Source organism: Triticum dicoccoides, chromosome 2B (assembly GCF_002162155.2).
Source record: "Triticum dicoccoides isolate Atlit2015 ecotype Zavitan chromosome 2B, WEW_v2.0, whole genome shotgun sequence".
Taxonomy (NCBI): Eukaryota; Viridiplantae; Streptophyta; class Magnoliopsida; order Poales; family Poaceae; genus Triticum; species Triticum dicoccoides.
Window position 1 is genome coordinate 390,669,376 of NC_041383.1, and position 16,183 is coordinate 390,685,558.

Below are 16,183 nucleotides of genomic sequence, written 5' to 3' on the forward strand. Positions count from 1 at the left end.
AAGGGGGCGACCGCCGCCAGTCCTCGATCTCCATCTCCAGGCCTCGATGCCCTGCGGCGCGTCAGAGGCCGCTTCTGGGCGCTCGCTCTTGAAGATGCAGATGATGCGGACGGGGAAACAGGCGCGGACTCGCCGGAGTTTCCACCGTCGTCGACGCCGTCTGACCTTATTTGCAATTTTTTCCAGTCGGGATACGATGAGGAGGAGGTGGCTTCGACGATCGACAAAGTGCTACCCCTAGATGATCCGGCTAGGATTGGTTTACACGCGGGGGAGAAGAAGGAGATGATCCGACGGGTAGTTTATCGACGGACGGTGGCAACAGCGGTCCGGCCATGGAAGGGCCCCCTCCCCAAGGTTTGTCTTCCAAATCTTACGCTTTTTGATTTAATTCGTCCGGAGTCTTGGATCAAGGTTGTGAGGAGGAAAAGTGGTCGTTGGGCGATGGCTCGGCCACCGCCGACGGTCACCGCGGCGTCTGCGCCGAGGATCCTGGAGATCGGGATCAAAGACGACCGGGCACGGCGTTTGAATCAATTGCTGGCCCAGAGGGGCTGTCTCTGGCGGCGGAAGGTATGGGCCGACCTGATTTCGAGTTGGCGGCCCGCGGCGAGACGTTGGGGGATGGGCCGGGACTAGCTGGTCATGAGGTCCAGGCAAAACTGGTGCCCAACTCTGGCGATTACGTAGACGCATGCAGGGACTCGTCTGACTGTAATCGAACTCCATCGTTGCCGCCGCCTAGGGTTCCATCGCGACGCTTTCTTCCTGGTTTTCCCAAGTGCGGTGCCAGCCGCGCCACTCGCATTCTCCCTCTTACCATGACCGGGCGTGGGGGTACTCCGCCGGGGCCGAAGCCGTCGGGTGCTGCCGGGACTTTGCCGCCCGGGCATGGAGCGGTGCCTCCCTCGGGCCAGAGGCAACCGGCGGACGCCGGTGCTACGGGCGTGGGCCATGCCGCTGCGGCTCCGCCTGGGCAACAACCGTCGGGGGCCAGGGGGCCGGCTCCGGCTGGTCGGGGTGGTGCTGCCCCGCCGGGTCAGCGGCCTCCGAGCGCCTCTGTGGCTGCGCTGGCTGCAGCGGGTCGAGGCTTTGGCTCGTTGGAACCTCGGCCACCGCTGCCTGGGGCCGCCGTGGTGGCGCAACGCAAGCAGGTGCAGACACAAGGGCAGCAGCCTCGGGCGCCGCCTCCCCATGTTGCTGCTAGGCCCGCACAGAAGCGCGCTGGTGCGATGCCAAATCATGCTCCCACGCAGCAAGCGGGCGATGGTACCGCCAGTCTTGCTCAAGCCCCAGTCCACCGTGCCGCTAATGGACCACCTCGGGGTCAGTGGGGCAACGATGGAATTAATGCTTACGGGGAGGGGCATCATCGTGGCTCGTCGTCGTCGGGCGGCGGGCGTGGCTATGCTTGGCAGAGTGATGAGAATGGCTGAAAGACCGTTTCTTGGTCCGCCAGGAGGCTTTATCGAGGGGGCATCTGGCTCTGATCACCGACACAGAGGTGGATACCGTGGTCATCACGGTGGGAGAAACCGCTACCGCCAGCATCCGTCGTCGGTTGTTGTGGAACCGACGGCGTCCATGGAGGTGGCTACTTTCGGGCAGGCGCCGGAATTGTCCGGTGAGGCTATGGAGGTGGTGATGGCGCTGGCTACTACTGAGGTCCCTGTGACTGAGCCAGTGACCTCTGGTGCTTCAGGTGCCGTTGACAAGGCAGATGGTGAGAGAGCTTCCAAATGGGCTCGGAAAAAGGAGAGGATGTTGTGCTATCGTTGTGGTGAGAGGGGTCACTTTATTGTTGAATGTGTGACCGAGTTATGTGATACTTGCCTCAAGCCAGCGCATGACACGGGTGAGTGCCCGATACTGCGTGATCAGATGCCGAGTATTACTATCTATGGAGTATGTTGTGCCGAGCTGACGTTCTTTGAGTCTCCTTGTGCGAGGGGCGTCCCCGAGGAGTCCCCAAACACGACCACGGGGATCGTTAAAGTCAAGAAAGGTGATGTGTCTGAGGCTCGGATTCTGCAAAGGCTTAGGGACTTGGATCCAGGTGATTTTCAGCGGGAGCTTGTTCGTCTCGAGGCCAACATGTATAAGGTTGACTTCCCTACTACTGAGGACTTGGAGCGTCTTCTCGGTTTTGGGTTGTGCAGAGTTCCTGGCACAGAGTGCATTCTTGAGTTTCACGAGTGGAAGAAGGTAGAGCCACAGGGCAAGCCTCTCACTAAGGTCTGGTTGCATTTTTTGGGGGCTCCATCGAGGCTGATTCAGGACGCCCGGGTTGCTGCTAGCTTGGGAATTCTGGTCGGGAAAACTGAGAGGGTGGACATGGCTTTTACCCGAGCTAACGGGGTTGCCCGGCTTCTAGTGAGTGTTCTGGATATCGAGTTTGTTCCTGACGTGGTCAAGTGGACACATAAGGACCTTGTTTACAACCTTGAAATTAAGTTTGAGGATTCCGAGTACTTCGCTGAGGCCCTAGCAGGGACTGATGTGCACATGCATGATAAGAATGATGGATCAGGAAATTCAGAGGCGCGAGGGGAGGATGCTGGGCATGAGTTGCCCAATGGCCCGGGGGCTGACCCACAGATGCCCGGGAATGGGATTGCACCCTTTACTTTGGTGCCGATGAGTACTTTGTGTTTTGGCTCTTTTCAGCCAGCTTCCGCTCCTCCCAGGATGTGGAGCGACAGGGTGGAGTCTGAGGATGTGCTTGAGCGCACGCTTCCTCCCCTGGATTTTGCGGAGGCTGATGAATCTCTGGAGGGGAGGGATGATCTTGGGCAGGTGCCCCCCCGTACTTCCACCCTGACTGTTGTTTCGCCGCACGGGAGGACTACGTTGAGACTGGCCGCGGTGATGGCTGTGTCACCGATCGGGCAGGCGGCCCCGGCTACCTCGTACCCTGGTGTGTCCAGGGGGCCGAGCCTGGAGCGTTCACCGAGCCCTGCCTGACGCCGACAGGAGTGGACACGGCGCACTTCAGTATGACTATCGGGTCGGGTGGGGCGCGGGGGCAGGCGGCCCCCGTCCTCTCTTCTCCTCGCGGGACTCCAGGTGGAGCCTGGGCAGGTGGCCCAGCCCTCGCCAACCCCGCGCTTGCCGGCCGGACTCTGCGGTTCTCCGACTTTACTTTCCGTCGTGCGTTGGGGGTGGGGCAGGAGGCCTTACCCCCAACGGGGCGACCCGGGAGGAGGTCATCGCTTTTGGAGGTATTCTGGATCCTGTGTCTGAGGGAAGACGGATGAACTGTCGCCTTCAGGACCAGACGGATGTTGATGATATGCAGCTGAGGTGCGCCATGTGGGCGGCCAAGCTTCGTGACATGGAGGTCACTACTGGTATGTCGGTCAACACTTCCAATTCCATTTTACACTTTTCTAATGATGAGATCATTCAAAATGCAAATGAGTTAGGAGTTTCACTAGGTAGTAATGATAGTGAAATCTCTAAATCTGTTAATGATTTACTGGACCTGGAACTGGAAGCGGAACGTGCTTTAGAGTTGATTTGTAACTTAACAGCGGTCAAACCTATGAATGATTCAAACATAGATGCTTTGGGATTCAGGGTGCTAGATACGTTCTGTGCGGATCTTGCCCCATCCGTCCCTGAGACAGAGGAGGATGATGGTTCTATACCCCTCGGGGAGAGTGCCCCTGTCAAGGGTTAGGAGGTTAGATCCACGGAGCCCGGTGGTGAGGACCGGGTAGAGGACCAGAACAAGCCTAAGAGAAAGTGGAGGCGTAAGATCTATCCTACATCCGTGGTGCGTAGAAGTGCTAGGGTTCGTACTACCAAAAAATTCCATGATGAACTATGAGAGGCATCTTTTGGAATAGCGGAGGTCTGGCGGACTTGGCTAAAAGAAGGTTTCTAGCAGATGCTTCAATTGAACATAGACTGGATTTCATTGCCCTCGGGAAGGGACAATTTCTCTCATCATTTTCTGAGCACTTTATCCGGAGGTGTCGATTTTGATTGGCACTGCTTTCCCCCAAGAGGAAGATCAGGGGGATCCTACTTGGGGTAAGATGTGAGGTGTTGGAAGTCTGAAGTGTGGGTATGGGTGATTTCGCCGTCAAATTTCGGGCCAGATCCAAAGTCGATGGTTTTAATTGGGCACTGGTAGCGGTGTATGGGGCCGCGCAGCCAGAACTCAAACCAGACTTTTTGGCGGATCTCGTCCGTATTTGCGGGTCTAAGCAGCTTCCAATCTTGGTTGGGGAGGTTTTAATATTATTAGAAGGAGAGAAGAAAAGAACAATGATAATTTTGATGCCAGGTGGTCGTTCATGTTTAATACCATCATTGAAAGCTTGGATCTTAGAGAGATAGAGCTTTCGGGTAGAAATTCACTTGGGCTAATACTTTGCAAAACCTGACGTATGAGAAGCTGGATCGAGTCCTAGCGAGCGTCGACTGGGAACAGAAATTCCCCCTGGTTACAGTCCAAGCTTTATCTCGCGGTATCTCTAACCACACCCCTTTGCTGGTTGACTTTGGTGAGGCAACGCATGTGAGTAATAAAAATATCTTTTCTTTCGAACTTGCGTGGTTTGAAAGGGAAGGTTTCCTGGACTGATAGCCAGGGAATTGCCGATAGATGCAGGAGGAAGGTCTTCTATTGAGAGATGGCAGAATAAGATTAGAAACTTGAGAAGTTTCTTGCGAGGGTGGGCTAAGCATCTCAGTGGGATCTATAAGGTTGAAAAGGAAAGGCTCCTTACACTTATCCAGTCCCTAGATTTAAAAGCCGAGTCCACAATTCTATAAACCTCGGAGCTTCATGCCAAAGTAGATGCGGAGATGAGATTGAAAGAGCTGTTGCGAGAAGAGGAGTTGAAGTGGGCATTGCGAGCTAAGGTTCGCAAAGTTGTCCAAGGGGACGCTAACACTCAATTCTTTCATATGATCGCCTATGGCAAGCATAAAAAGAAAATAATCTTTCAGCTTGAGCAAGACGAGGGGACGATCTTAGGGCATGAGAACTTAAAATTATACATTACCATTTACTACAAGCAGCTATTTGGGCCTCCAGAGGATAATTTTGTGTCCTTGGATGAGTTTAGGATTGAGGACGTGCCTCAGCTAGTTGCAGATGAGAATGATGTATTAACTGCACCATTCTCGAAGAAAGAGGTGTTTGAAGCGATTTCACAGATGAAGAATAATAAAGCTCCGGGGCCGGATGGATTTCCAGCGGAGTTCTATAAGAAATGTTGGCACATTATTAAAGGGGATTTGTTACCGATGTTCCATAATCTATTTTCCGGACAGCTTTAGTTGTTTCATTTGAATTTTGGAACAATAACTTTGCTTCCAAAGAAAAAAAGGCTGTGAGAATTGAGCAGTTTCGGCCTATCTGTCTTCTTAATGTTAGTTTCAAAAAATTTACCAAGGTTGGGACTAATAGACTCACACAGGTTGCGCACTCTGTGGTGCAGCCGACCCAAACTGCTTTCATGCCGGACAGAAACATCCTAGAAGGGGTTGTGGTCCTTCATGAAACACTCCATGAAATCCATACAAAAAAGCTGGACGGGGTTGTTTTCAAAGTGGATTTCGAAAAGGCGTACGATAAAGTCAAATGGCCATTTCTGCATCAGGCCTTGCGCATGAAAGGTTTTGACCCGGCTTGGAGGCACCAGGTTGAATCTTTCACGCAAAAAGGGAGTGTTGGAATCAAAGTAAATGACAACATAGGTCACTATTTCCAGACACATAAGGGCCTGAGACAAGGAGATCCGATGTCACCTATTCTGCTCAACATTGTAGTCGACATGTTGACCATTCTAATAGGTAGGGCAAAGGATGTTGGTCAAGTAGGAAGCCCGGTACCTCATCTAGTTGATGGAGGGGTGTCTATCCTACAGTACGCTGATGATACTATCATCTTCATGGAGCATGACTTGGCAAAAGCGAGAAACATGAAGCTGGTGTTATGCTTATTCGAACAATTGACCGGGTTAAAGATTAACTTTCACAAAAGCGAATTGTTTTGCTTTGGAAGAGCCAAAGAGGAACAAGAGGCATACAAGCAATTGTTTGGGTGTGAACTTCGGGCTTTACCTTCCACGTATTTGGGTATACCAATTCACCATCGTAAGCTATCAAATAGAGAATGGAAGTGTATTGAGGATCGATTCGAAAAGAAATTGAGTTGCTGGAAGGGCAAGCTGATGTCGTATGGGGGCCGTCTAATTCTCATTAATTCGGTACTCACAAGCATGCCTATGTTTCTCTTGTCGTTTTTCGAGGTACCAGTTGGAGTTCGGAAAAGACTGGATTTCTATCGATCCCGCTTTTTCTGGCATAGTGATTGTTCGGGAACGTAGTAATTTCAAAAAAATTCTTACGCACACGCAAGATCATGGTGATGCATAGCAACGAGAGGGGAGAGTGTTGTCCATGTACCCTCGTAGACCGAAAGCGGAAGCGTTAGAGCAACGCGGTTGATGTAGTCGTATGTCTTCACGGCCCGACCGATCAAGCACCGAAACTATGGCACCTCCGAGTTCTAGCACACGTTCAGCTCGATGACGATCCCCGGACTCCAATCCAGCAGAATGTCGGGGAAGAGTTCCGTCAGCACGACGGCGTGATGATGATCTTGATATTCTACCATCGCAGGGCTTCGCCTACGCACCGCTACAATATATCGAGGTGGACTATGGTGGAGGGGGGCACCGCACACGGCTAAGAGATCCAAGGGATCAATTGTTGTTGTGCCTAGAGGTGCCTGCCCCCGTATACAAAGGAGCCAGGGGGAGGGGGTCGGCCGGCCAGGAGGGGCGCGCCACGAGGAGTCCTCCTCCCACCGGGAGTAGGACTCCCCCCCTTCCTTGTTGGAGTAGGAGAGAAGGAAAGAGGTGGAGAAGAGGAAGGGAAAGGGGGCTGCACCCCTTGTCCAATTCGGACCAGAGGGGGGCTGCGCCCCTCCTTCCTTTCGGCCTCTCTCCTCTATTCCCGTATGGCCCAATAAGGCCCATATACTCCCGGCGAATTCCCGTAACTCTCCGGTACTCTGAAAAATACCCGAATCACTCGGAACCTTTCCAAAGTCCGAATATAGTCGTCCAATATATCGATCTTTACGTCTCGACCATTTCGAGACTCCTCGTCATGTCCCCGATCTCATCCGGGACTCCGAACTCCTTCGGTACATCAAAACTCATAAACTCATAATATAACTGTCATCAAAACCTTAAGCGTGCGGACCCTACGGGTTCGAGAACAATGTAGACATGACCGAGACACGTCTCCGGTCAATAACCAATAGCGGAACCTGGATGCTCATATTGGCTCCCACATATTCTATGAAGATCTTTATCGGTCAAACCGCATAACAACATACGTTGTTCCCTTTGTCATCGGTATGTTACTTGCTCGAGATTTGATCGTCGGTATCCAATACTTAGTTCAATCTCGTTACCGGCAAGTCTCTTTACTCGTTCCGTAATACATCATCCCGTAACTAACTCATTAGCTACATTGCTTGCAAGGCTTATAGTGATGTGCATTACCGAGAGGGCCCGAGAGATACCTCTCCGACACTCGGAGTGACAAATCCTAATCTCGAAATACGCCAACTCAACATGTACCTTCGGAGACACCTGTAGAGCTCCTTTATAATCACCCAGTTACGTTGTGACGTTTGGTAGCACACAAAGTGTTCCTCCGGTAAACGGGAGTTGCATAATCTCATAGTCATAGGAACATGTATAAGTCATGAAGAAAGCAATAGCAACAACTAAACGATCAAGTGCTAAGCTAACGGAATGGGTCAAGTCAATCATATCATTCTACTAATGATGTGATCCCGTTAATCAAATGACAACTCTTTGTCCATGGCTAGGAAACATAACCATCTTTGATAAACGAGCTAGTCAAGTAGAGGCATACTAGTGACACTTAGTTTGTCTATGTATTCACACATGTATCATGTTTCCGGTTAATACAATTCTAGCATGAATAATAAACATTCATCATGATATAAGAAAATAAATAATAACTTTGTTATTGCCTCTAGGGCATATTTCCTTCAGTCTCCCACTTGCACTAGAGTCAATAATCTAGTTCACATTGCCATGTGATTTAACACCAATATTCACATCTTTATGTGATTAATACCCAATAGTTCACATCGTCATGTGACCAACACCCGAAGGGTTTACTAGAGTCAATAATCTAGCTCACATCGCTATGTGATTAACACCCAAAGAGTACAAAGGTATGATCATGTTTTGTTCGTGAGAGAAATTTAGTCAACGGGTCTGTCACATACAAAGCCATATATATTTTGCAAATATTCTATGTCTTCAATGCTCTGCATGGAGCTACTCTAGCTAATTGCTCCCATTTTCAATATGTATCCAGATTGAGACTTAGAGTCATCTGGATCAGTGTAAAAATTTGCACCGATGTAACTTTTACAACGAAATTTTTTATCACCTCCATAATCGAGAAACATCTCCTTAGTCCTCACTAAGGATATTCTTGACCACTGTCTAGTGATCTACTATTAGATCAAAATTATATTCCTTTGCCAAACTTAGAGCAAGGTATACAATAGGTCTGGTATATAGCATAGCATACTTTATAGAACCTATGACTGAGGCATAGTGATGTGGAGCATCCCACGTTCATCCCCATGTACACTCCGACTACTCCCCAAGCCCCAAGAGGACATATGACGAGACCTCGAATATACACCATTGGACACAAGGTGAACTCGCTCCTCTCCGAACCTTCACTTTCTACATGTGAGACATGGCTACTACCTCATGCATGGATCTTGCATATACTCAGGTACGACCGAGACGACCATGGAGAATCCAAGGACCAAGGCCAAGCATGGAAGAGAAGGAGGAAGAGAACCTGGCCGCTCCAGAACGAGCGGTACAACCGGTCAACAACCGCCCGGGCGGTACAACCGGTCGACTACCGGCCACCATTCTGTGATCGTGCGGTGCAAGGCCGGTACTGCCCCGGATGTACCGGTAATTCCCAAATGACCGGTATACCGCCCCGACATCCGGTACAACCGCTGGCCCCTATGACGTCCATCTCCTGAAGCCAGCGCCTGACCTCCCAGCGGTAGTACCGCCTTCCTTGTTCAGTACTTCCGCCCTGCATGAGTTGCCAGCGGTACAACCGCCCCCATGACCGGTACAACCGGCCTGTCTGCGCACAGTGTATTGGGCCGAGCCCGTGTACCCCTTCGCCCTCACTTACCCCTTCGTGGCTCTAGACTATATATACTCCTCCACCTCCTCCTAGTTAAGGTAGCATAGGTTTAGCTCATATTTTGTGTGAGAGCCTTGCTCGTCCACTTGGCTACTTCTCCTCGGAGCTCAGGACCTCTTCGGAGAAGATCCCCCAAGCGGATTCAAGACCCCTTTCTAGGGAAGACCATCAAGGCCTCCGTAAGGAGAAGAACGGTTCCTTTGTATCCTTACCTTTGTTGATTGTGGATCATATGTTACTCTATGTTGTCGGTGATCTAGCACTCATGTGATTGATTCTATGTCGGTTTAGCGTTTTCTCTGGTTCTGCCCGTGTTTCTTCCCTCGAGTTCTTCCGCATGTTCTTCGTGATTCCCCGTAGGATCCCTCCAAACGTGAAAGATCGACCACTTAGGGTTCCGCCCTACATCATCTTGGTATCATGAGCCACGTTGATCACGTTTTTGGAGCCCCTACCCCGTGTTTTCTAGCTTGATTTTGTTGTTTTTGTCCTAAATCCGAAAATCCCCACCAAAAATAGCCCCCAAATTTTTTTGTGATTTGTTGGTTTGATGATGTTTTGTTGATTTTGATCCGTGGATTTGCTTGGTTTCAAGTGGATTTAGCATTCCCCCAAGTTTCCCCTCTTCTCATCCATGAAATCCATCCAATTTTGGCCTCAAAATCATCCATTTCCGCCCCAAAATCGCGCCCCGAGTCGATCTGTGAAAAATCCTGACACGAGCGGTACTTCCGCCCCTCCGAGCGGTACTACCGCTGAGTTCCACAAGCGGTACTACCGCCCTCCCAAGCGGTACAACCGCCCCTCCCAGTTTCAGCGTTCGGAGTTTCACCGTTTTGCCCATAACTTCCACATCCGGAGTCTGTTTTTGACGTTCTTTAGCTCGTTTTGAAGCTATTGACATCCCCCATCCCACAAAAATACCACCAACATCATTTGACTCCATAAAATTCTCGAAAATTTGGCAAGTTTGCCTAGGCCTTCCACCATATCATCCGCATATCCACCATAGCCTTCCGCAAACCTAACCCAATTTTGTTTGAGTTGTGGCTTGTGTCTCCTAAGGTGTTTCGGCTACTTAGGGACGGCAACTTCAACTCCGACACATGTATAGCCCGTCACTCCACTTCCGCATTGCCAAGTGCAAACCACCACCGCTTTCCGCTACCACCATTTTGACATTTGACGTTTGAGATTTTGAGTTTGCGGTTTTTCCGTTTCCTAAGGTGTTTCGGCTACTTAGGGATGAGACTCCATCATCTTGGTATCTACATCAAGAACACCGCCACTCATCATCGCCACGGACGGTAACCTCCATATCATCTTGGTATCGTGGTATTCCTCCATTGTATATTACCCTTGCCATTGCATTGATAACCTCTAGCCCATTTTGCGTTACTTGCCTATCGAGACTAGCCATTTGAGTATTGCCGGCAACGTGACTTGTGCACATTAGTGATCATACTTCCCATAGCATACATACCATATCATCGTGGTACATATATTGGTATCATATCTTGTGTCACAAGTTTGTTCCCGCATATACACAATTGCTATTTTGGTTTGTGCATTGTGCAAAAGTGGCCATAGAAAAAAAAGAAATAAAGCTTTTAAGCAAAAGAAAGAGAGCAAAGAAGATTGTAAGCAAGTGTCATAGCATCATACCACATTGCACATAAGATTGTCATATCCGATCATCTTGGATCATCTTGTGAGAAACACCGGGAACCATACATACATAGCATACTTGGGATAGAAAGTATATCCATTTTGCATGTTATAGGTTGTGCACAAGTGTCGTATCCGTCTATTGAGCAATCGTGCTAGCGTCTCTCTTGAGTTGTGCAACACGAGCGTTTTCCATGGATTCCACATTTTGTGCTCATTCCTTGGTTGCACGACCCCATTTATCTATCCGTGTGTGTGTTTCCGTGTGCCACATATTGCTATTGGTCTACTTGTTTCGCTTGCGAATTTGTGAATCTCTTTCAACATTATTAACTCTTGCTAACATTTTGCATTAAATTTTTGTGCCACTATCCTCACCGAGCTCCACCATAAGCTTTACTTGTGTAGGTGTGAGAACCGACAAGGATTGGTACCAATAGTGCTATTTCATTGTCCGCATTTGAGTGAACTTGATTCATTGTCAACATCGGTCAAGGTACATTGGTATAAGTTTTTTCTTTCTCCCACTCATTTGCTCGAGTCTTGTGATGGATAGGCAAGGCATTTCCTCTCCGGTCTACGACAACAACGACGGCGTGAACAACTACATCACCAAAGCGTCTATCTTCGATCTACAACGACAAGTGCAAGGCACACAATCAAGATTGTGAGAGCGCATCGAGAACATCTCCATCGACATTCGCCACTCCGAAGCAAGGAGAAGGGACTACATCGACAAGAAGCTTGTCGCACATAAAGAGGAGCAAGATGCAAGGATGGAGGAGATTCGGACCTTCCTCAAGTCTACTTCCCCTTCGTCATCTTCAAGGCGGCGACATTCAAGCCACAAGTCTTCGGAGCGCGAAAAAGATGCAAGTGCAAATCGTCCTCGTCCACATCTACATGGCGACCATCATCACGTTCGTGATCCACATTGTCATGAAGGGCAAGTCACCTCCAAGCATCATGTGTACGACGACGACGAACGCCAAGGAGCTCAAGCACGACAACGACATCATCATCATGAAGATGCTCCACAAGCACAAACATACAAGTCCCAACAAGACCTACGTCACGCCAAGTCCAAGCTTCATGAGCACAAAAGAAGACCGCGAGACGACCACCACCAAGACGGCGCTACGGCTACAACAACCACTTCGGCATCTTCGCCAAGTGCTATCAAGGCATCTTCGCCTTTGGACGTACGACATCTTCGCCTACTTCCCATGAGTACGCCTACATCGACTTCATCAAGTCCAAGGCGACCACCTACAAGCGAGGGCGACACTTCCATCTTCGGAAGCCCCTCAAGGAAGATGGCCGAGCATGAGAAATTCCCTTCGGTCATGGAGACGAGCTACGAGGTGCCACATCATATGGACCTCCAACACCAAGACGGCGACAAGACGGTCGAGCAAGGGCCATCCCCTTTGACTACGGCGACAAGCACGAACCTCTTCAACAACATGAAGATGGTGCCCATGTTGGACTCATCCTCCGAGTCAACCTACGAGACCGTGCATGGAGACGTTTGCCACCATATTGAGAGTGAGAGTGACTTCACCACTAGCCCCATATATGATGAGCCGCACCAATTCCCATGTGAGGAGAACCACCACCACCACCACTTGAGTGATTTGAGTGCCTCCACCATATGCGATATTGAGTACACCTACCTTGAGGGAGTGAGTGAGCCACCGCCACATAGAGAGAGTGAGATAGTTGATGAGGCATATGAGTCCATTTCGCTTTCTAACAACTTAACCTCTACCTCTCTTGTGTTTTCTTCTTTGGTGCTAGGACCCATATATGATGACGCGCCGATTCGCGATGACTACGTCCTCCCTTTGGACACGACGATGGCCATGGTGGAACATGATGCACCCCCCACATGGTTCCATCAAGATGAAGATGACTACCATTTGGTCTTTCCCACCTCACCTACACCACTTGAGTGGAATGACAAAGGTAACAAAGGTGATGGTGATGCTCTAGTCCCACTAGTGGACTCTCTTGACCTTGATTGCTCCCATGATGTTGACCCACCTATTACCATGCTTCATGCTAGTGAAACTTCTTCATGCCTTGAATTACCTATTTATGATGAATATTATGATGAGCATGTTGAGTTGCCTAGTTGTGATGCTATGCTTCATAGGATATCTTGTGAAAATTCTATTGGTCACTTCATGTTTGACAATCCATTGACCTTGTCATATGCTATGAGTGAGATCTCCCATATTGCCTCATTACAATCTCAACATAGTAACTATGCATACCCCATTAAAATCAATCCCATTTGCACTTATGGCATAGATGATGAGATGATGGTCATTGGCTTTTGCTTCTCTTGTGATGATATTGCCATGCTTCCTTTACATGATTTGTGCAATTCATCTCCTATACCATGCCATGAGCACATTGGTCCGAATATGCATTGTTTTGGATGTTGTCAATATTCTCCATGTGATGTTTCCACTAATGCTCATGTGGAGACCCCCATAGTTTCCTCATACATATTAGGAGATTTTGATGCATTCCATACTTTGCATGATTCCCATAATTGCGTGCACCATATGCATTCCATGAATAACAATGCTTTAGAGATTGCTCGTGATGCATTACACAATTTGAGTCTCCATTATGCTATACATAACAACAAACCTATCATGATGGATGACATGTTTCTATATCACGCATCTCATTTATTTGAGCATTGGTTATTTTGTGCTAACCGACACATGCACGTGCGCATCATGATGGATGATGTGTACATATACCATGCACACACAATTTTCTCTTTGTCTTTGTTTTGTGTAGGTACTTATAAACACTCGTCAACCTCACAATCCCATGAGTTGACGAAACGAGCTCTTGAGAGCAACGATGACTTGGGATCCCGTGGACTATCCTTATCACCGTTCCCTTCGCGCAAGGACTACGCGCATCTCTTCTACTTGGCTCTCACACGGCTATGGGCTATTTACCACTTGTCACCTTATGCTCATTTCCCGTGTTCACTTTGCATGTTATACTTGCTTCTATGCATTTGCCATGCAATTGTGACCCTTGCTTGCATCTACCCATGATTCACCATTATGATACTTCTATGTGTATTTGCATGCTTGGTGGAGATCCTTGTTGCTATTGCCATGTTTATCATGTGCCTCATACTATTGTTGATTCTTGTGTTGGGAGAGTCATGATGTTACATTGCTATTTACATAGGACTTCTTGCCAACACCATGAACCTACTTTCCTCATATCTTGTTTTCATGCTTGTGCTATGACATGTGAATTATTCATGCCCACTATTAGCACACATGACATGCTTGTCATTCTTCCCTATAGTATGTTACACCTTTGCACTACTAGCTTGCTTGACTTGATCGCTATGATTGCTTGCTATGTTGCATCGCCCATGTTCCACTATTACTCGCTTTCTTGGGTTGATGACATATATGCTCATGCCTCTCACTTGATTTGTCATAATCATTGCCTCTTGTCTCCATTAGTTGCATCTCTCATATCACCTTGTATTGAGTGCCAACTTGCTATGCTTATTGATCTTGGAGACTTGGACACTTTACTTATGATGCATGATTGTTTGATTGAGCCTCTTGTATTTGGTTGTTCTTACATCATAAGCCTTCATACTATGAAATGCTCCCTTGTCCATTCTTATGATGAGCATGATGCATACACTTGTTGGGTATCTTACCACACGAATGATAGGTTTTGCACTTCCGCTAACCTCATTTGTTTTTCCGAGTGTTTGTCATGTTCTTTCATTTTGAAGGATTCACAAGGCGGTACCATCACGCGGCATATTGGTTATGTGAAGGCATACAAGATGCGCAATCCTTGTGACACTCCTAAAAGTGAACTCCTTCTCTTTGAGCCATCCTCAAATGCGCATATTGGATGGGTCACTCTTTCATTGTTGTCTCCTTCTTGTTGTCTACATGATACATCTCGTGAACGGAGGAGCGGCATTGGAGATCGGCTACATGGACCTTCACATTGAGGAGCGCTCACACTTATTGGATGCACCTTCGAAACTCCACTCATGCCTCGACATCGAGCTTCGGTACGCCAACACCTCCATATTTGTTGATTGTGCTCATACATGTCATGCTCGATGGACTTATCATACTCACCACAAGTTTGCACCCTATGCATGGATTGGCTCACATTATGATTGCCTTGTTGCATCTTGTATTCCCACTTCATCCATGATATATGAGCTTGTGCATTTCCTTAGCAAATTTGTTGTGATCTTCCTTGATGGCATATTCATAATGATCATATTGTCCACCATCAATTGCATGATAACATACACATGTTGAGCATCCATTGCCATATTCATGCTATTGATAAACCGTCTCACTATGACATCATTTTGCACCATGGTTGCATTGATCATACTTACAACACATTTATGTGCACAATGATTGCATTTCCTCCCATGAATGCTTTGCATCTCATTCTAGATCATCTTGATAAGCTTCATGCGCTTTGTCACGACCAATCTTGCCGCACGGACTCATTCTTACATGATGGACATTTTGTGTGCGCTAACCATTGTATTCCCGAGTGTTGCTTGTGTTTGCTCTTTTTGCATGTCTATCACTCCGGCGACACCTTGGACTACTTGGATTGCGCCATGTCTTCAACTTCGACCAACTACAAGTTCGTCCATGACAACCGTTTCCATGGTGATGAGGATCACGATCCGAGGTTGGATCTTTCCCAGGGGGGGAGATGATGCGGAGCATCCCACGTTCATCCCCATGTACACTCCGACTACTCCCCAAGCCCTAAGAGGACATATGACGAGACCTCGAATATACACCATTGGACACAAGGTGAACTTGCTCCTCTCCGAACCTTCACTTTCTACATGTGAGACATGGCTACTACCTCATGCATGGATCTTGCATATACTCAGGTACGACCGAGACGACCATGGAGAATCCAAGGACCAAGGCCAAGCATGGAAGAGAAGGAGGAAGAGAACCTGGCTGCTCCAGAACGAGCGGTACAACCGGTCAACAACCGCCCGGGCGGTACAACCAGTCGACTACCGCCCAACTACCGACCACCATTCTGTGATCGTGCGGTGCAAGGCCGGTACTGCCCCGGATGTACCGGTAATTCCCAAATGACCGGTACTACCGCCCCGACATCCGGTACAACCGCTGGCCCCTATGACGTCCATCTCCTGAAGCCAGCGCCTGACCTCCCAGCGGTAGTA